Raw genomic sequence first — 23,800 nt, 5'->3', positions numbered from 1 at the left:
ATTGCAGTAGCGCGGTAGAAATTTTCTGTTACCGACAAAGGATTCCCAACGGGTTACAGAACATTGGAGTTCTCGCTGGCACATCGTGGACACGCTTTAAGTTATTTTGACGTTAAGCAGCTTAAGGAAGCGGCTAGCATAGATTACATTCCCCATAAGACACAGACTTAACTATTTCACCGGCCATTTGCTTGTGCATATCCTAAATTGAAATTTCACGCACTGACATATTAGTTTAGATATTAAGCCACGGCTCACGGCTGACTTTGTCATGAAAAGCCTTGTTAGCAAAAACCAACGGCAATGTGTACAGTCAAATAAGAGTTTTTATCACGAAGATCCGTAGAAACTTGACAAAAATGATTTACAATGTATATATATGAATAAAGAATAAAGATGAATAACTTAGATCTATGAAATGGATGATTCATACGCGACATAAAAAAGTTGATTTTGGCTAGTACGATTTCCATTTCAATCGAACAATAACACCAAACTCAATGTAAAAATTCTGATCACATGTTCTACAAGCGTTTTAATATTTTCATCAGCTATCGTATGCAGGCAAAATAAAATTATTGATTCAAATATGCGAAATGAACGTAAAATTTTCATCTCAGATGAAAATTCCGGCTGGATTTTTTACATTTCACGCAACGAGAACCACATTTTGATGAGAAAGGGCCCCAGTCACCTTATCAACACTCGGCATGTAATTTTGTTCATTACTATCGCGCGGAATGGCAAAAGTCACGGTCGATGAAGGGCCAGCCAGGCAGCCAGGCAGCCAGGCAGCTAGGCAGCTGGGCAGGCCATCCAACCGGAGCCAGCCAACCGGTGAATTCTAATTGTTCGCCGATTCGAACCGGCATCACTTGAATTTCTCGAATTCGCGGATCGTTCTTTGGTCGGCGCATAGATCGCCGTTGGAACAAAAGAGGCAACACGTGCTTCCGGTGAACAATATATGACCGGTTATAAGCAACGTAACAGTCGGTAAGCGCATTCTACCGCGGCCAGAGCTTTCGCCTCGCTGAACAGTCGTCCATGTATTAATTATCTCGTTATACGACACATTCCCGCCCCAGGCCTGTAATTTATGCAACCTATTTCGACCGTTTCGCACTCGCCACGCTTGTTGCTAGCCGCTGCTCACGATTTTGCCTCGTCACGGCTTGCTGCAAACAATTTTTCCAACGCTAGATACGTTTTTCGTGGAAAAATCTCGAATCTGGTACTGCATTATCGCGTCGAGTATTCGTTGTTATGAAGCAAACCAGTCGGTTGTTTTCGCGAGAGACGTGATAAATGAAATTCACATTGTTACGTAAATGTAGCTTTCCATCGTCGTTCGTTGCGCTTTTTCAGTGCATTTAGTTTTTTTTGTAATTGTATGCGGATAAAAGTACTGGACGATTTGGTAAAAGTGTACGGGGAATATGCAGCGGAAAGCTAAAGTGTGAAAATAATCTCTTTCAGGAGGGAGTATCCATCGGTTTGTGGGAAAAAATTTCTTTTATCAATTATTTTTAACGAATATAAATTTTTCCTAACGTTTTTATAAAAAATATACAACACACGTAAATTAAGATTTATCGCATTGAAAATAGATACACATTTATCGTCTAGTTAATTAACAGCATGTTACGGTACAATGTTAATTTTCATTTATTGAAATTTCGAGTTATTTTATTAACATTATCTTATAATAAAGATAAATTACGTTATACTCGTTATAGATATACATGTTACAGATAAAACAAATAAGCTTATTTGTATTCATTCTTAATTACGTGAATGTAAAAAACTGTTTAATGAAGATGCATAACTGGGAGATTCTAGTTACCGAATCAAATGATCAGATTTCTAAAATTTACAACAAGTTTTGCTCTACTTCCTTCAAAGTGATGCATCGCTAATTATAATAATTTGTTAATTTTAATATTCTTTTGTCCCGTTGGCTTCTTTCAAATTCAACAAATTTTAAATTAACCTAATGAATTTAATAGAGCTTGCTTGTCTTGTACGAAGAGAAAACGCAAATATTTTTCAACCTTGCAAACCCTGTTATCGGCTCGAAGGGCTCGAAAATTTCAGTGTGTTAAATCTGACCATAGTCCATCGCTTCGTATCAACCCTAATTAATATTTCAAGAACATTGTGGTACTTAAACATCCCTGCACGTCGTTAACGCTTATTAATTTCCACAAGGTACATAATAACTTACAAGCTGTGTTCTTTAGGTTTAACACTAGTGTTGGGTTAAAGTTCATAAAATAGCCAAATGATTGGTTTAGATATTGTCTCTAGTTAAATTACATACTTTTCCTAAAATATTTTGTAACATTTACTCTTTAATAATTTGCATTCTTTTATATCTCACTACATAATTTTTAATTTATAATTTCTATATATATGTGTAATTTTATATTCTGAAATATATGATCCAGATTTCAATAGAACGCAATACGTTAAGCTATAATAATTTTTCTAAAATCTGTTCTATGTTTCGTTTTCTTTATTCTTTAAATCAGCTGTCAATAAAAATCAACAGTGCCATTTCTTAAATTACATCCACAAACGGAATTCATCTCCAACTGACAAATTTAACATTTTTCCACGTACATTCAAAACCCCGTTTAAAAATCTCATCGTTAGAAATAACCAAGTGTGAGTAAAACAAAATCAACAACGTAAGCAGACCTATAGTAAACAGCTGGGACGTATTATGCTGAAAAATATTCTCTTAACATCGGTGGATGGAACGGAGGCAGCGGTGCAACGGAAAAAGGAAAAAGCGCAGGCCGCGGCCGTTGCGGCAAACAATAATTAAAACGACGAACGATGTAGCCTGTTTGCTTGGCATTCGACTATTCCATTGCAGAAGAACCTTCAAATATTTATCGGACATCCCGTTACGCGTCGCGCGCAGTGGAATTTGGTCTCGTAATTTATGCAGGCCATTCACGCTCCTGCCTTTTACAATTCCAATAATCCTAGGATCCGTTCAAATATATTTTAAACATTATCATCAAAATTCATGTAATGAACGTTAATATTAAATTTGATAATTACGCAATTATCAATTTTGGTGATTTTCCCCAATTTTGAATGTTTCACACGAATATTTTTTGCAAATGCTTTATATATTAATATATTCTGGCAACAGAATTCCGATCATATTACACCATATTACGAATACATTAGAAATATTCGTTTAGTTATTCTTAAAATTTTCTCAATTTTCAAAAATGAAACAGACTCGAAGATTTATTATATATATATATATATATATATATAAACATATATATATAATAAATTTTATATATATAATATATATAATATAAATATATATAATATATAAACGTATATTTCCAAATATTATTATTATATATATATTATATATATAATATATAATATATAAATAAATATATATATAATATATATTTTTATATATATATATAAATATAATATATAATATATAATATATAAACGTATATTTCCAAAAGAATATAAATTTGATATCGCATACTCTCGTGAGAAGCAATCATCAATTTATCAATGCAACCCCGTTGCAACATCGAACAAACTCAGCGCAAGTCTCTGAACTTCAAAACTCAATCGCTTCCTGCGAACTCCAGTTCCCATCTCCCATCTCCATCAACTGACTAATTCAATTAACATGACTCCCCTCTAAAATTCATCATTTTTCGTCTTCATTAGCCTTGGATGCTTCCCTGTGGGTTCAACGCAAGACGTCGAGAAATTCAAAGTCGCGGCCGTGTCGTGTAATCAGGTCACCGATCCGTTCGCCGCGTTTCAAAGCGATATGTCGTTTAACGTGGCAATTAGTCGAGTTTACATTTTTAATTGATCGCTTAACTTCTGCCAGGCGTTTGCAAAGGCAATCAACTGCACAAACAAGCGGCACCGAACGAAATGGCACGGGGCAAGTTCGCTGAGACGACGACGACGACATCGGCTTCGCTCCACTTTCGTTCCCGAAGGTGTCGCATCGAGGCGGCCGTGTAAACAGGGATTTTCGGATTCCAGAATTACTAGCAGGCTGTTCGTAAAATATTTAGAGTAGTCGCTCACCGCTCTGCCGTTTCGAAATCGGAAAAGCGACTTTGTTCCTCTTATCGTCCTACTTTTTGTTCCATTTCACAGAATGGATCGCGAGATTACCGTTGGCCTCGAAGGAGTCACGAAAAAGTACACTATCATTCGTAGTCATCGGTACACTTTACATTTCTAGAAACACCCACAGTATACGAATTTTATAAAAGCGTGCAAATTAATGATTTCTTTTTCTGTCAAGCGTTTGGAATTTCATGCAAGTTTCATTTCACTAGTACAATTTCACTGTAATGTGTACTTGCACAGAAAAGAAGCACCTAAGTAAAGAAGAGCGTAATATTTTTCTGGACAAAGGGTACGTAAGTAGAATAGAGTACAGTATTTATGTGAATGAGGTGTGCGTAATTAGAGTAAAATACAATATTCGTATAGATAAAAGGTATATTACTGAGTAGCGTATAGAATATTTGTATAAGGAGCAAATTAAATTGATTTTTGAAAGGCAAGATAGTGAATATTGTTGAAGTAATTACTTCAAGAAAAAATCTACATCTTTATTTTTGTATATCCGTGACCTGGAGACTGCTGTTACGAAGAGAATAGAATTTAGTAAAAAAATTCAAAATAAGGAGAGGTTACAAGGTTTAAAAACAAAAGAAGTGTAATAGATCTCTATTGTTGTTTATTGTAGCCTTCAGCTAAAGTTACACACCAAGATTATCTTTTTGGTAATGTCCTTTGCTATAAATATATGAACGTGGTTCCTATCATACCTTCTTCCTATTGTATTGTCACACTGTAAGAGTAAGGATCTGGATTAGCCTACACTATACCTGTACTTATACATATACTTATTTGAATATATTTTTCTATTATAAATTCATCCACCCGTTCCTCTATCAGTCAACCTCAACAAATTAGTAATATGTTAGAAGTAATTACTTTTAATAATATTCACTATCTCTCCCTTCAAAAATCAATTTAAAATATGCTATTATACATAGTTCTAATGATCATCAGCAATGTGATGTTAAGAATGAAATCACCGAACTTCAATTTATCCAAACATAATTGAAGCATACAAAACATAGTTTGTCAAATATAAGCAAGTGTTCGAATACTCTTGAACAGTAGCGTATTTCGACTTAAGCATTGCGGTCGAGAGTTTTGATTCTGTTGGAAGGTTGATAGGCAATGGTGGGATTTTGGTGGACATTTGGGGAATGTTCTGTAGACGTTTGGTGTATGTGTCGGGCTGGAATTCTGCAGCTCTAAAGTTACGAAGCTTAGAGTTTCGAGATTCTAGAGTATCCGAGAATAGAGCTTAAATCGTTGGAAATTTTCAGTGTGGTAACTTTAAAGTTCAAAAGTACTATCTTTAGAGACGTACTAACCATTTCTTCAGATTTATATACTTTCACTTAAGTTGACTATCTAAATTACCTCCTGCTATTGAAGATAAGAAGAAAAGACCACTGAGAGAAATTTTCCGTAGTTTCAAGAAGTGAATTTGGTAACGATTAAAAAAGAATTTCTTTCTTCAACATCTTCTGAAAAGTTATTCGTAGACATTTTTTTTAAATCGATATTTGTTTTTAACCATTTGATATCACGAATGATATTCGATTTGATTTATCGAACGTTAGAATTGGACAAATTTAATTATTATTTAAGTGGAGTGTAAATATCGAAGATAAATTGCAAAGAGTTTTTAACGTTCGAATTTTATTTCAGTAGCTCTCGTGGTAAGAAAGTTATAAAGTTTCGAGTTACGATGTGCTCGATCAAGCGCAACTTCAGCGGTTAGCGAAGTGTAAACGTGTCACTGAGTATATGACTCGTGGATAACTTATGATGTCAAACATTAAATATTTTCAGTGCCGCATATACGTAGAATAACTGACTTATTTTGCTATGACGTACTTATCAGTCCTTTATTAATCATTCTGCGGTATATCGTTGCTGTAATAACATGAATAATAAATATTAATAATCTGCAATTTGTGTTGCGTATCGCGTTCTTTGCCGCAATTTGGAAGAGTTCAAACATAAGCTCGCAATTCAAATTAACGTTGTAGGTCTAGTCGAGCTTTCCTTTTTTATTTAAGCTTTCCAATCTTATACACGTTTATTCGCTATATATTGTAAATATAACTACACATGTCGACTTATACTTTATTTATTTTTTATATTTTTTTGTAATGTAAGTAATATTACTTGCTTTGAAAACGTAAGACAGTCATATTTAGGAGTAGTTGTAACTTGAGTTCCAGAACTTGTAAAGCTAATTTCACTCTTTGGATGTCGAACAAAGCATTATCACGCAATGTGGTTAATGGTAATTGTGTGTGCATGATTGTGCGCATGAGAGAAGCAAGATTGTAACGATCTGCAGCGTTTAATCGTAATAATCAATTTGCGAGAGAGCTTTCTATTAAAAAACTAAGGTTTTGATTTCATTGCAAAATTTGAAAGAAGTGTTTTCCTTTCTTTAAACCCATTTCGATCACGTATTCTCAGAGATATTAGCCATAGCTTTCTTAAATATCTCGCACAAATCTGGGAAAGCAGCTTTCGCTGTCGTGTCAGCAGTCTCCTTCGAATTCCACAGTAGGAGCGAATCCAGCATTAATTTTAACGTACAATCGTATAAGTTTTATCGTAGAATTCTAAATACGATTTTTCGATTTCACGAATATAGCAAGCGAACTACTCGTCACGTTGATTATCGTACTTCATTGAATTTTATTCATCTTCCTTTCGTTTGGGTATTCACAACGTGATTATTGAACAAAGGTAATGTGGCGTGTCACATAAAAGTTATCTTGTGTTAAGATATAGCGTCCGATAGAATAAAATGTTGAGCCAAGCACTGTGAGCAATTTACACTGACAAATCATGATAAAAGAGCAGCAAACGCATTGACAATATGTGTGGGAATCTTTCCGAAGCATCGTACGTGTCGGCCAACTTCTCCGCAGAATTTGCAAACGATGGAAGAGCAAGCCAGCGAAAAATCGAGCAGCGTAAAATTCGCAAAGTGAATTTTTATTGACTGGATCGAAAGGAGGCAAGTTCGTGTTTTGGCTGTGTTCAAGGGGGAAACTGTCGCGGAGGGAAGTTTGCCTCGTGCGCGGTGCAGAGGTCTGAAATCGACATTCGATGCCGGAGAATCGTGGAATCGTGACGCCGAAGAATTAACGAGCCACTTGGAACGAGCCACGAATTATTTGTCCGTCCGCTAGCATGAGAATCGTCGAGTACTACGGCTGAACAAAAACCAAGAGATGAAAAAGGAAAGTGGAGTGGAGAGTATCGACTATCGATGACGTTTTAGAAACCTTGCCGGTATTAATTAGAGGATGCTCGAATTATTACTTGGAGCTAATTTTTGTTCGCAACGAGCATGCTTTTAATGCTTGTAGATATCGGACGAGATATTCTGGATCGATTATTGGCGTTTCCCTGACACCATTATAGAAATTAGACGTCTGTTCGAAACTATGCGTTATTAAATAGTTTAAAGCAAGAAAATGTGTGGAAAATGGATTGAAAACATAGCGTAACACGTGCCTATGTAAGATATTTTTTCAATAAATCGTCATCGAAAAATTTATTCCATTTGTTTAAATATTTAAAAGAATGGGATCGAAAACTAGTTTTAAAAACTAGTAGTTTTTAAACTGTGTTAAACTTCTGTATTAAAAAAATAATTAATGCAGATGATTAAGTAATAAATAAATGCAAACAATGATAAGAACATGTTAGATTCACATTAAGAGTCTAGGATTAGTGTGCAAAAATATTGCAAATCAATTATTGTTTTTAATCAGAGTTTGGAGCTTTCGTTAAACAATAATTCTCCATTTCGTTCTAAACGATGTCATTTGATCAACTGCGACTGCAAGATTTTTGTGGTTAGTGTATCAACAGTGGCGCCAGATACAAACTGGGCAGCCAGATCTCTTTACGCAGTTACGTTTCGAGCAGGAAGCGAAAAAAGAGTAAAAGGAGGAAAGGGGAAGGGAAACCTAAAATCCAACAGATCTCTGCATATCGAAATTCTTCTTCTCTTTTGTAGAAATACCGAACGCGGCGCATGTGGCTGAGACTTGTAGGCATTGAGACTTGTTGACATTTGATGTTCTTAACATTTCTAAATAGACCACGGGATATTTATGCAAATTCACATTTTCGAGTGAATAATTGAAATAGTAGAACCACGCTAAAAATTGTTTTACTCAACGAGCATCATATGAAGCGCTACGTTTAAGATATTTTGCATATTTTTTCATATTACGTGCATTCCGCGCAATCTTACGCTTTCCAAATTTTCATAAATGCGCAAAAATCCGTACGCTGCCGATGATAAATGTCAACTATCCAAAGAAGCTAATATTCTATATGAATAAAAATGACTCGCTTATCCATAAAATACTGGAGAAACGTAAGAAAAGCCGGAAACGAGAGAATTCTGCGAATTTGATGAGGAATGGCCCGGAAAATCCGTGGTGTTTTAATCACGCCCGCGGCGTAACAAGGCAAAGACGGGATGCTCGAGTTTCAAGCGGATCCGTTTGCATCGTCAAAATAAAACAATCATTCGCCAAATGCTTTTTTACACTATAGAATAACGGCGGAACAAGGCGGAAAACGAGGCCAGGAACAGCCAACGACAGCTTTTATTATTCGCCAGCTGTAGTCGCTCAAGTTGCGCCCCCAAACCATCGGTGACTTTCATGACTGCATTATGCTGCGATACAATATGTGCATCGAGAGTATGAGAACATCATAACGGCGGCGTATCTTAATACGCGTTATAAAATGAACTTTCAAACACGATTTCCGTTGTCCTGGTGTTTTTTATCTAATCCAAATTCAAGATAGAGCGCTGTCACGCTATATCTGCTAACGCTGCAAAAAGCAACGCTCAGCGAAACGATAGAACTAGTTGAGACGACGATTAAACGTTACGAGGTCAATAGTAATTTTGTTTCTATTTTTGACAGTTTCCTGTAACGACCAGCCAATTTTTCGTTAGCGTTTTTCAAGCGTGGTTTTAAATTTATTTTTTTGTTTTCTTAATTTCTTATGATATTTCTTTCTTTCTGTCTTCATCCTCTATCGCTCAGAAGTATTTTATTTTGATGACAAAGTTTGATCAACTTGGTTTCCTTGTTCTTATGATTCATGAGAAATCGCTATTAATAAATATATTTTTCACGGTATCGTTCGCAATAGTTTCATGATAAATTGAAATGGAATGCAAACAATAAGAAGCAAACAGTTTTAAACACATCTGACTTTCTATATTTTATTTAGATCGATCGCTTTTCCGCAACTGCATTCGATCTGGTTACAGTCGATGGCGATTTCGTTATCTTCAAATAGCAATTTCTTTGTAAATTTAGGGAAACGGATTAATAGCTGACGTTCGGCGATCCGAAACTCACGTTGATGTTTCTTTTATTGTAGCAATCGCAGGCCTTCATTTTGCATTTCATTTTTACACCCGTCTCCTTTTTTGCTATTCTTTTTACAGTATAATTGTTTGTAACACGCAGTTATTATATCGAGAATTTGATATTTCGTTGAAATTGGATCTAGAACTGCCAAAGAAACATAAAGAATAAAATTCATTATATCGAAAGATATCAAAGACTGCCCCTGCCAATTTTTTATTTCTTCTCGGCAAAGAAAAAAATAGTCTAGTATTTTTCATTTCTATTCGATAGATATTTGTTGTTTTTTCTTCTAACAATATAGCTGAGAAACAAATAATTGTTGTTTCGATATCTTCAATTAAATATTATATCTGTTACAAGAGATATTTTTGAAAAGCTATAAAATGAAAAATATTCATTGTATAACGAGTAATGAGTAACACGTATCGTTTCCTGTGAGATTTCCCTGTTAGAATTGTCGAGACACAATACAATTGGAGCTAAATACCTGATTGCAACTTGGCAAAGTTGTCTGACGAGATATGTACTTATCTACTTGTGTCTGAATATTCAAGTTAACACGAACTCTCCACAGTCATTACACATTTTCCCTCTTCCACCTGAATACAAACCTTCGCCCATTTCCAGATTGTCTTCCCCTGATAAATTTTGGCACGGATACACAGCAGTGCAAGTCTAATTTTTTCAGCAAGAAGGTTATTCTACGATTTCACTGTTCCTTCGTTATGAATGTTCAAAGAAAAATTAAATGTTTCTAAGGCGACCATAATTTTGTACAATTTCTTTTAAAATTAACACTCTATACCTACCTTATTTTTATCGTACATTTTAATTGTAATTCGCTGTACATAATATGTATATATCGGAGATGAAAGGACACCGAAGCCTTCCCTTTAAAATTTTGGGAAAACCCCTTAACACTTTAACCTAGATCCTACCATAGCCGTAATTAAGCAATTTTTGTCATTCAATCCGATTGTATTTGTTCGAGATTTGTGATAATGAGCTTCGGCTCGAGGCGACAACTAGTCGCCGAACGTAGCCGCAGTCACGGAATGAACGTTTTTATCTAATAGAGGTATAGAGTAATTGTATAGCTCTCCTTAAAAAAAAAATAGTTGTAGCGGCACTCGACAGTAAACATCCAACGGTTTCTGTCCCGTGGTTCGCCACACGCAGACCCTATTCTTCGGGTAAGATGATTACCAGATGTCGACGCATCTCTGCAGTACATGTTCAGCTAGCCTGAGGACACGTTACAAATCTTAAGATTTAGTTAACTAAAGTCCTTCAAACAGACAAACAGTCTTTGTCCCAACTACGGGAAGATAGGGGAAATCTATTTTTCTTACGAACAACGCTTCCCGCTAGCAACTTTCCCTCAAGGGCGGCTAGCATCCTTCTCTAACCACCAACATGGAAATTGACCAATTAACAGCAACGTCAATTTCCCTCACTTTCCGAACGAAGACTTTTCTCGACGAATCTGATGATCTCGTGTCTTTAGATATACCCCATCATAATTATCCTCTGCAGCATCATCGTGACGGAAAGTCATTCTCTCATTATGAGATCTCATTAACGAGTTACATAGCGTCTTTACGCTCGGTGAATATTTTACGTTTTAACAAAGAGCTAGTTTAGTAATACTTGTATCGTAGACAAGTAAATCGAGTCCAACTTAGACTTTGGAAGAAAGTACATTCGTTATCCCGCTGACCGCGGATTCGTTATCGAATTATTATATATCGTCATTAGTGTCTAATCACCACGGTTACTTGTCAATTCCGTAATATCCACACTTGTACTAATAATCATATTTGTACTAGTAAATATCTTCTCTATTGCCTAACAACAATGTCTAATCCAAATAAAGTTACGCGCCCCTAACTCTAATCATAATGCGAACCCGACATATATATATATGATATATGCTATATATATGCTAAGAGTTTTAGCGGTAAATCAGTTAGCAAGGAAAAGTAGAATTCTCAAGTAGTCGAGGAAATGGTTACAAGTTTTGGGAAATTTCTAACCTAGATAAAACAAAGTTCTTGCGAACCCTTCTCGTGTGTAAACATATTATACAAGTAGAGTAACCATTATTTAAATTGTTTCAAGAATACTTGCAGTGGCGTAAAGGAAGATCTAAAAATATGTTGTTCCATAATTCACGGGCAGAGAATGTTTACGTATTTTTCAAGTCGTTAGTATCGATCGCCGTACTTCAAAGCTGACCCCAGTCGAGCTCCCAATACATCTTCCTTAAAATATATTATCTCACTGACGAATAAATTTTTGAAACCTGACTTGGCCGATTTATTCGATATTTATCGATTTGATTATGTCATCGAATGTTAATTGACTCGAACGAGAAAAGAAGAAATTTACACAAACGATTATTTACAAGCAAAGTTTCCCAAAAGTTAAATTAGTTTTGGAAAAACAACTGTCGCAAGTTACCTATATTATTCTATTTTTTAATAGCTGAAATGATCGTCATTCGGACGGAAATTTTGACGCGGAATAGAAAAAAAACAAGCGTTTTAATATCGATGAGGAAGGAGATTTAAAAGTGTTTAGTTATATTTAAATAATTTCATACTTCCAATACTCTAATAATATAATATCTGGCTAACTTGCTACATTATTCTGTTTAAAGAGGGAGAGACAGAGATAGGGGAAGGGAGATACCCACTATTTCCAAGGAACGTAGTTTGAGCGGAAACGGAAGCTCTAAAATACAGATGTAGAATTATGGAAACCGATAGGATATCCATAAAATATCATTAACCAGCACGGTTATTGGAAGCGTGAACACAACAGTAATTATAACCAGGAATCACGAGAATGTAATGGGAACAGACAATAACCGCGAGAGATTATTAATGCATTCTATTATACTTAACAAAGTCTGAATTGGGTTCCACTGAACGCATCTTGTCACAAACTTAAGTTCGATTGCGAATTCGTGCCGTTGAAATCAAATTTTAACACGTTGATTGCTATGTTTGCATAAAACCACCAAAAAGTCAGGTAATTTAACTAGTATCTAGTACCTATTCTATTTTACAGATCTTAAAATAGATATTCTTATTACCATTAAATGAAATTGAGAGAAGTGTGTGTTTTTTGATATATTCACTTCGATATCGTTCGATAAACGTATCGACGTCATTTTTTCCAACATACTTTTCAATAATCTAACGTGTGTTAAATATTGTATAGTTAAGTATATCATACTTAATCATTGAAGAATACGTTAAGTAGTCCCTTCTCACGAAATTAGAATATATATAGTTTGTCTGATTAATTAGTCCATACGAAACATTGCGCGTGGCCATTTAAACTCGTTCCACAAACAAGCAATCGTTCAAACAAGAATTCCTTTAATCAAGGAAAACTAGCGCAGTCCCTGAAGTAAAACTTTCACGCGCGGTACGTTTAATTCTGCATCTTTTCATTTCAACTGTCCTTCCGACCAAGTAATCTTCGCCAAGTAATTCCGATGAAACGTTAACACGCGGCTCTTCAAGCTATCTTGTCATATCATGTCTCGCGAGTGCTACTCTGTAGTTTCTAGCTGGATGGATCGTGTATACGATTAGAAGTCGCGGATAAAAGACGAATCGAGCTAGTAGAGGGTTAAAGAAAGCGAAAAGGGAAAGATAAGACGAACAGATTGTCTGACGAAACGAGGAGAAAAAGGCAAGGTACGTCTCTCGATTATGTATGCTTTCCTGACGCAAGAACTGGGCTAATGGTTAGTATTCTAGAGAATTATCGTTGCAGACTAATTGCGCCCATGCTGGCTGTTGCCCAACTGCTCTCGCTGCGGAATGTTTCTATTCAGTGTCTCTTTGTGTGTCAATGAGGAAACACTTATATCAAGAAGTGTGATGTACACTGGATGTTAAAAGCAAGCATATGTTTGAGAGTTTAACGTTCTGTCAGCTGTATGTAACTTTTCTAAGTATCGAACAAGCTTGAGCAAATTGAATTTGAAATAAAAATAAGGAAGATAATTTCAAATAATGAATCATCTCAAATAGGTATCTTGTTATTTTCATTTTAAAGATAACAAGGGCAAAGTAATTTTATTTCTATTAAGAACGAACAAGACATCCTGTACGTTCTTTATTAGACTACTCTGTAATTTGAAATCATACGAATAAAATAGAACATCGCTAAACGTCCGCCGTACCATTCGATAGCTTGACAAAGCTCGGTCATTCAATCACACGAATCACCGTAATTCATCGCAATCTAGAAATCTACTCAAGGACGGTTCATCAAAGGTTTCGAGTCGCTTCAAACGAAGCCGGAAGAGAGGATGACAAAAAGAATGAGCGAAACAAGCAGTCGTGTCGTGGACGAGCTCGCGAGCGTGTGTCAGTAGAAATCCGCGTATCCGATACCTTTTTAATTAATTTCATATTCTCTCGTCTCTCTGTCATATATTCTATGGGCAAGAGAAAGAAGCACAGCCAGTGAAAGAGGGACAGCCATCCAAAGAGGCTTCGCCAATTCAGCTGGATGAGCAACGAGCTTAAAAGCTGACTCAGTCGTCCAACCAAGCAGACAGACGTGCGTGTACATGTATATACAGATACGCGGAAAGAGACACAGATATACTGTACGAATACAAAGGAAATTCGTATACAGGTGTGAACCACAGGAACACACAGAGTCAAGCAGGACACGTTTGCACGAGCGATTGTGAATTTCCACGAGACGGTTTGTCCTTTGAGCCTTGCTGCGTTGGCCGGCAAAGGGAAGATGAAGGAGCTCGTAATTTTCCGAGCTCCGCGTTTCAGCTCGCGCGGCTATTTTCTGCGGTTCACGCGTATTATGCAACCGACCCGACTTGAACTGGCACGAGCTTACACGCCTGGCGTGCTTCCACTGTATTCTCTGTTTCGATTCTGTGTGTGAGTTCGCGCGGGTATGCGTGAGAGAGAGAGAGAGAGGGAGAGATCGCGCATTCAGGAACCACTGATGAACGCGTGCATATTCAACGCGCGACTCAAAGGGTGCTTTTGCATTCCGTTACATGTGCCCGGGATGTATCAAGAATTTGGTGGTAAGATGATTTGTTGAACCTAGTTTTTACGTGACGAGGATGAGTTGTTTATCGTAGACAGTTTTTATCTGTATATTGCGTGTGTTGTATGAAACGGATTCAAATTTTCTTCATTAAAAGGAAATTTATTCGTCATTCGCCAAAAAATCTCAAATTGTTCTATACAACATACATATGTTACATTTATAAGAGATATCTACAAGTGTTGGAGTACTTTTGCGAGTCACCGTGTGTAATCGTTAAATTATCTGGTTCTCGGACCGTCGTAGCGAAAGCTCAAACTAGCTTTTTGATTCTTGCTATGATATAGAATAGAGGAGTGGAGAACAGTTCAATTTGAAATGTGACAGGCTACGTTACAGGAACTGAAACACCGAGGAACGGAGCAATGGAGAACTATACGCGGAAATTGCTGCGGGCACGTAACAAAATTTGTCAGGAGATGAGATTTTCAGCGAAGGCAGTTATGTACGCCGTAAGAATGAATGGCCGACCGGTGGAAAACGAGTTCTCGCAGTGCTAACAATAAGAGCCCGTCCGTTTTCCTGATGAAAGGGATTTCCAAGTAAGTTCTTAAATTTCCGTCCTGCGATCTGGTTCGCGCGGAAGGACGAACGGATCTGGCCGCGAACAGATCTTGTCCTTCGAAATCCAGTTGATAATTATTCAGTGTAAAAGCTTCGGGACCTTCTGGCGAAAACAGTCAATTGGAATCGGTTCGAGAAGAAATTCCTTTTCTGACCGTGTCGGAATAAATCGTCGACCAGAAGTTAGATCTTCGTGGCGTGTTTTAATAGGTTCGAGTGGCAACTGTTTAAAGTTGAAGAATATTGGATGTTCATTTAGAGAATGTAAAGCTAGCTTGATTACTTTATGAAACAAGTATCAATTAACTCATTGTTGTCTGTTTATGAGGAAATAATTAATTAAACTGGAACTAGGCTACCTGGAAAATGGAAATCTTTCGTGTTTATTAATTAGAATATATATTCTTACTGATATACCGAATTCTCAATAATTGCTAATTCTAAATTAATCGATTAATATAATATTCAATATCTCAAAAGCATCGAATAACTCCTTCACCTACAATTACGGGCATAGCTGGTAGTACGATGATCGAGCCAAACGTAAATATTACGGGCATAGCTCGTACTAGATAATCGGACTAAATGTAAATATTACGGGCATAGCCCGTAGTACGATGATCGAACGTAAATCGTAGGTTAAGGCGTTAATTTCAAGTAATTGTTATTTCGTGTGGACCTCTGCACTTCCTCATTACTTTTATTTGTATTATGTGTTTTGATTTACGTCTTTGATTTCGTATTTCCTCACAGTTCATTGCAAATATTTCATATACATACGTTGTGCCTCCTACAATATTTAATTTAAGACTCTATCTGTTTCAGCATTTCATATAGACGGATCCTCATAAACGGAATGCTATTACGGAGCAATAATCGAATACGTTGTCGATAAAGCAGAAAGAACTACTTGGCCAATAGATATATTCAAAATTGTTGAGGTTGAGGCTGACTGATTGAAGAACGAGTGGATGAATTTGTAATAGAAAAATATATTGAAATAATTAAAGGTATAAGTATAATGTGTAAGTTTATGCTGATTTAGATCCTTACTCTCTTAATGTTACAATGCAATGGAATCGATAGGGAGCACGTTCATGTATTTATAGCAAAAGGATATTACCAAAAATGTTAACCTTATAGCTTTAGCTAGAGGCTATAAGGAACATAAATAGAAATCTGTTTATTAGTTCCTTTGTTCCTAGACCTTGCAACCCAAAACATAATGTGTATTCAAGGGTTCAATAATATGTACCTCTCCTTATTTAGAATATTTCTGCATAATAGAGGTCTCCAGGTCACGGATGTGCATAAATAAAGATTTTTTTTTTATTTGGAAGTAGTTTACAACCAATTCTCATTGAGAATTATAAGTAAATTACACTGGCGTGGTGCTACAACGTGAATAAGTGATTATCGTATGTTTGATTCTAGCTGAATCTAATGTTTAAATCTAGAGGGTAATGTCTTTTTAGCCTGCGGATCTGATTTGTCGTGTCAAGTAATTGAGTAACTAGTGGCTTTTGGTGGTTGTTAATTCTTATGTTATATCTATCACTGAATTTGGATATTTCTTCTTTAACTGTGGGTATCTTAAGGTCGTGATGTATTGTTTCGTTGGTAACATACCAAGGTACATGTATTAAGGATCTTAGAGTTTTTGATTGGAATCGTTGAAGAACTTCTATGTTGGAATTACATAAATAAAGATGTAGAGTTTTTCTTGAAATAGTTACTTCAACAAAAATGTTTGTGATAAATGAGCCGACCTATAAAAAACGGTACTATCAGTCAAGACTAGAATCCATGATAACATTGTTGCAATTTTTATGCTGATCTGGGACGGATCGACTTTCGGCTGCTTTGCATATTACGCGAAATCTTTCTTCGCCGATAAAGCTGCCGAACCAAGGCTTACCCGAGATTGACTTTACATCGGTATTATAAGAGCAACTTTGGGAGCGTGATTGGCCTGCCTGAGGAAGGACGGAACCTTCATTGGTCCGAAGGAACACGTTATTTCCATTTTATTTTTAAGGAAGAACGTCTTTGGAACATTTGATTGTAATACTGTGACCGTAGAGCATTGAAAGTTTATAAAAGTATTATAATTCACGAAGTAATAACATTGCGCGTGCGTATAATGTACATATTTACGTAATAATCACATTCTAAGAGTGTGCGTAAAGTGCATTTAATTTTACCTTATAAACTGAAATTTTCAGAGACATTTTTGTTACCGGTTCGTAACAACTGCAGTGAGAAGGAATTTTATGCAGAAAAGTTGCGAAATACAAAACTATTTACGATAAAGCTGAGAACATCAAAGGGATGATTGTAATAAATCTGAAAAGAAGAAGCAGATATGAAGTGGTACATTCAGTGAACATTCCTTAATTTTTTCCATGCGATAGAAAATAAAAAATATGGCAATAAAATTCAAAATTAAATTCTACTTCCAATTTCCTGATATTACAGCTTGCATTCCAATAAACTCAAAGGAAAATGGAGAATATCCAGAACCTGACGCGACGAACTTCAACATGAGAATTATTAACTTACAGCCTACGCATCCTTTTCAAACAAGTTCAAATAAAGCTATTACGTTTTATTACTAACAGTTTGATACAACTAGATTGTATTTATGGAAAATCTTCATGCGTAAAAATCCACAGAATGTATATTATATACAGGAGCATACGAAATATTGAAAACGAAGTCATTTCCAAAAAAAAACAATCGTTCAAAAGCATAAAATTTATATAATCGATTCGTATAATCCCACTATTTTTAGTATTGCTTCTAGCGGTGTAAGGAAGAAAATATTTCAGAAACATACTTTCAACCTTCGTCTTTGAGAGTTATTTTCTTAAATAAGGACAATTATTGATGTAGCATAACATAGGCACGACTAACTACTAAAAAAAATTTATATATAAAACTAAAAATAATAAAAAATATATAATCAGGTTTACGTTAGGAAACGTCGTTTCTCACTTCAATTTCTCCTGAAATTTCAGAAATTGTAGCAAAACTATCGATGCAAAGACAACCAACCATTTCCAGAGGGACGAAAGCTTTTATTACACCTCGATGTGAGTCCCAAACGATATCCTTCATGCAAATAAACCGTGTGATTACACGTTACGACGTAAGTGGGAAACGGAAGGCTGGCTCTGGAATGGCTTCCATACTCGTGCTACTCTTTGATCCTTGGTCTATACATTAATCAACTCTGCGAGCAGAACGCGCTAGCTGACATTTGCTAATTAAATTTCAGATACTCCGAGCTGGCATAGAAAGAGACGTGTATTTATGCTTTTCGAGAAACAACTCTGAGCCACGAACGTGTCGCACAAAAACGCTTCCAGGATGTGATCGAATTTTCCTACTGTGCCTCTGTCCGTCATACCATACGACGCGCATCGCGCGTATCCGGTTGTGCAACGATCTATTTTCTTTTCTTTCTCTCTTTTCTTTTTTTACGAAAATTAAAGTTACTCCGGTAAATCGCGAAGCAATCGTTCGCGTGTTACGGTAAACAACGGCAAATTGAATTTTGTAGAAAACGTCGATATCAATATGGGATTTTCACGCTGGAACGAACGAAAATCAGAGATTTAATCTGCGAATGGACGATTGAACTTTATTTTCGAGAACGCTCTCATTTCGCCGATCGAGGAAAAGGGAGATAAATTTACGACACCAATGTACACTGTTGCTCGCAAGTGTGCAGAGTACGTACACAGAGTAATGCAAGTATGTAATTACTTACATTTGGTCAAAGTGTACAAATTAATAACGAAGTGGCAATTAAAGGTAACGTACAGTACACCTTTTTACGGAGTCAGTTTTGCGATTTGCTTAACTGAAGGAAGCCTGCGGATGAAAAGGCTTCATCGAACACGACGTGACTACGTTTATGGCTGTTTTATGGTGTAAAGATGCATTTAGGAATGTGACTGGATTTTATGATGACGCTGAACGTGCATCAGCTCTACGAATAAATTTAACACGACAACATGGTCCCGCGGGATTCAGTTCAAGTTGTGAACTATGATGCTCTACTTTTATCCATTCGCTCAATAAACTTCGTGTTATCAATACAAATCTACTAATTAACACATTTCTCACGATTTGTAAAAATTGCTTTTAATTATTTGCAAAAATTCTTGTATCTCGATCGTATCGTCAAGTACCTGTAGAGACTGACCAAAGTATTCGAACCACAGCAAGTTTTTATAAAAAATGTGTTATGTGCGTTAAACGAGATTGTTTAAAACGTGACTATCGAGATTATATTTCTGTTCCGATGCTTGGAACCAAAGTTCTCTCGACAATTTTTAAAACGCTTCTCACAATTTGTCACGTTTCCTTATTTTCAACAGCAAGAAAAAATAATTTAGAAACAATTCAGTTAAATTTAACTGTGACATCTTGCATAAGACAGAGGGAACGTAGGAATCGCAAGGAAGGACCAACGAGATTCTAATCAACGATCAGACATTTGAAATGTTTTCGAAAAGTTTCCAGTTGATCCAGTCATTGCTAAGATCAAGTAGTTGCAAGTGGAGTGCGCGATGAATTTAAGCACGGTGGCAGCTTGTTCGGATGTGAAAGTAAACGTAATTTGTCGACTCGATGTCCTCTCGAGAGGGCTGCATATACATGTGCCGCGATCGAACGCAATTGCGACTCACAGCTGCACCAGGCAGCTACGAAACCAATTACAGAACTGTGTTAATCTCTCCGATGTTTCGAGTAGTCCGTGTCAAACTTCTGACTTTAACTAATTCTCGACACTCTATTTAGGCTTTCCTATATTTAATGGTATATTAATATACAATACCTAATAATAGTAATATTATCTTTGATATTGGAATAAAATCGTTGATGTTATAAATTGATTTTAATATTATGACAATTACGGACAGGGTGGATATAGGTACATTCCGAGGCCCAAGAATCGAATGAAAATCTAAGTTAAAGTAGCTTACTCTACTTACGAGAAACAGCTTATTCGCTTCATCAACTTGATATCAATTTTCTCGTAAAAAAATTTTATATTTGTTCCGTATGCGGCGGCACTCGACAACAAATACCGCCACTCGACACTAACTACCACCGGACGACGGTAGTGCTAACCACTGTGATAGTTCGGGACCCAGGTTGGAATCCCGGCTCCCGTGTCCGATTTTTCTTCCACGCATTTAAATTAGAAGAAAAATAGCAGTACCCCAGCAGCGACATCTACAGCCAGCAGCTACAAGTATCACGGACAACACATACACCTCACGTATTTTTAAATTTACAACTTTTCTTCGCAGACTTTATTGACATATCAGCGAACATCTTTTATCATGTTGTTAATACGATGAAAATCGTCAATGATCCCTAAAAAAACCGTCGGTTTTCAAACGATCAGACTTGCGTTTTCGTTTAGCATTACAACCTCAAAGCCGAGGAAAACGGGGAGAGTAGAGAAATTGCAAGATATTTATTTCGTTACGCACAAATCCGTCGGTTAATCGAAACGCAGGATTCTTTTAATAATTGTAGTTCCTCAGTGATACGAGAGATGAAAGAAAGATAATTATAAAGGCTACCGACAGGTAATTCGATCATACTCCTTTTTCTGACAGGGGAAAGCAAATTAAAAACGTGAAATAAAATTCTCTTAATCTTCCCCTCCTTTTAATAGGAAATTCGTACTTTGTGCAGCTTTATCCAATAACGTAGAAATTTATTTATTGTCGGAATAAATATTTTCCGATCAAATGGAAGTTTTAATTATTCATGAAGAAATAGCACAAAGAAGAAAGTTCATTAGTAATGAATAAATAATCAGAGTTCTAGAAGCGTAGCTTGTTTACTGCTTCTTTAATGTTTGTTGGTTTAAGGAAGGAAATGTTGCAGATTTATTTTGTAACGTTATATTAACGCAACGAAAGATACGAACGCTTTTCACATGATATGAATTTCATTCATTTGGTTTTCATTTCATATGTGCGGCTCTTTCTTTCGCTTAACCATAAATTACACAACGTTAATTTCCCACGTTGGTATGGCATGTGCTAAGGAATATACAATTCCACTTCGAATATGCATATACCTCCTTCGAAACTATTTGGAAGACCACGAAAACGCGAAACTGCAACTCTAGAAAAGCGACGTATCAGAGCACGGACAGCAAAAAGCACACAACCAGTCAATTAGAATAGCTGGTATCGCGACGTTACGTTATCTCCTTGGCGAGCTTTGAATACAAATCATTCCGTGGATTACACGATATGCAATGCACGCATGTATGTGTACACGAGTGTGCGCGTGTGTGTGGGTTAGAAATACAGGGCACACAATTAGATCCTGCGGTGGCTGGTGCCAGTCGGTCACGAAACTGCCACGAGAACCTGTGCTAATCCCTCCACGTTGCGCTACCATGTCACTTGCCTCGATGTCGCGCCGCTTTGACGACTGCCAAGCGAGTTTCAACAACTTAGTTTTGCCTCCACGAATCTTCGGATGTGTCGTACCGGCAAATGGCGCCCGGCCACATCGCCGGAATTCAGGCAGTTTGGTTTTGCCTTTCCTTCGTCCTTTTCGATTTTCCAACGTTCCTTATGTCCCTCGACGCGGTCCCCTTTGACACGTGGCTTGTGGCAGAATCAATGTATTCGGCGACTATTCATTGAACACCAGTTCAGTTTGTTCGAAGAGATTTGTAGCAACTTAAAAATGGTCTTAATTATCTTTAAAGGTATCCTTTAGTTAGGTATACTTTAATTTCCAGCAGAATAAATTTCTTACTTCAAATCATTGACATTCATGAATTTTCGAGAGATACGATGTTTGTAATAATATTTTTGGAAATCATCGTTGTTTTGCATTCTTCACATATTTTAATAGTTTTGGTTCCTAGTTAGCGAAGAATGAATTCTTTTGAAAGACTGGTGGAATTTATTTATTGATAAAATTATTTGTATGATACAATTAAATTCATTGACATCAATTAAAAGCTGGTTCTTCAGTTTGTAATACAGCCCAGTTAAAATTGTCTTTCTATTTGGTTTTCTTTGGTTTTTATTGGTTTTCTTTAGTATTCAAATTTTTCAACTGTTAACGTAAACACTCACGAATAGAGCTAGGATGTATTTGTCGAATAATGTTTTATGGTTTTTATGGTATAAAAATGCATTTTAGACGACAGATGACAGGCGAAAGAAATTTCGACGTAAATTCAGCTACGGATGGAAATTAAATTTTGACAATTTCATTATTGTATGCACACAGAGGCACGACACTTTTTTTTAGTGGGAACCTATGAAATAGGAACACAGGGAAAAAGAAGAGGTTGTAACGAAATAAATTTCGAAAATCTAATTTGTTCATACTCCCCAGCCAGTACCAAGTGCACATGAAGTGGTCGGAAACAAAATTTTCTGTCATCAAACTAACTTGTATTATTAATCTATATAAGGATTTCCTACGAATTTTAACTATTATTATATTTAAGTAATATTACAACATACAATGTAAATATGTATACGAAGAAACAGTAAGTCACGACAAAATGTATAATGTAATTTGAAATACGAAGGATTAACATTAGGATTATTTACATGTAATATATACTATAAAGACGAAAAATGAAATACTGATTGCTCCTTTTCTCCCATTTACTGTTTTTGATCCTTCCACTTAATAATAGCGTTCCAATTTAACCAAATCTCAGACAATAAAGTTGACTATCAAACGAATATTGACTACTAATTCAACACTACAGAGGAACGGCAGGCTTTGCCGCAGTATGTAAATGCTATAATAAATACAATGATACGCAAGTATTTTTTGCAGTCACTTTACATTGAAACGATTCGTGTTTCCGATACTTTGAAGAAAAGCTTAACGAATTTAGGAAACGACTAGAGAAGCGATCGTTTGTGAAAAATCGATCGATATTCGAAAATCGCATTTAATGGAATCTCACACGTTCTATAGACGAAGAGCAATGCATGTGGAACAATCGTCGGAGTATTTAGCATCGAATAACCGGAGGACGGAATCGGATTTATTCGTATTCGACGGGGATCGATCGGTCGGATGCTTGGGCAACGTCGGGAAACGGGTAAACGGCGCGAACAAAGCCGGCCAAACAAAATGACGCCATTCTTCAGGGCGAGTCGTTCCAATTTCTACACTTCGCTGCAAATATTGCCGCGTGCCGGTGTTTTTGCCGCCGACTACGCCTCCTTTCGCGCCGTTTCAATTAAAACAGCCAACCCAGCCAAAGAATGCGTGTATTCCGCGCGCACCACGTACTTTTTCCATCACCCTACCCTCTAACGACAATTGCGATTCGAGCAAATATTTAGACCGCATTGCACGCTTTTTCCACCGGAATCCTGGGCGAATTTTTTGTTGCCAACACTTGCCGTTTCTTCGACATTCACAGCATCCTTACAATTTTCTCGCCGTTGTGAGTACGCGCCAGGAATTTCGTGCGCGACTTTCGAGATTTGAGAAAACGAAACGAGTTCCCGATAGCGATACGCTTTCTTTTCAGAGAACTTACGAGCTTATTGTCT

General features: G+C 36.5%; 1 protein-coding gene and 1 long non-coding RNA gene across 2 annotated transcripts in view; one reads left to right on the top strand and one right to left on the bottom strand.

The window, feature by feature from the left end:
- LOC117243296 (zwei Ig domain protein zig-8-like) overlaps positions 1-23,800 on the bottom strand; it is a 442,015-nt gene that overhangs the window by 61,127 nt on the left and 357,088 nt on the right. The gene's annotated exons all lie outside the window — the stretch shown is intronic.
- LOC117243299 lies at positions 14,507-16,327 on the top strand. The gene is made up of 3 exons (XR_004495434.1): positions 14,507-14,628; positions 14,991-15,193; positions 16,041-16,327. It is a non-coding gene; the product is annotated as an uncharacterized LOC117243299 (long non-coding RNA).

The sequence above is a fragment of the Bombus vosnesenskii genome, unplaced genomic scaffold (assembly GCF_011952255.1).
Source record: "Bombus vosnesenskii isolate JDL3184/JDL3185 unplaced genomic scaffold, Bvos_JDL3184-5_v1.1 scf7180000013265, whole genome shotgun sequence".
Lineage (NCBI taxonomy): Eukaryota > Metazoa > Arthropoda > Insecta > Hymenoptera > Apidae > Bombus > Bombus vosnesenskii.
The sequence above is the reverse complement of the archived record's forward strand: the minus strand, read 5'-3'. Positions and strand labels throughout refer to the sequence as shown.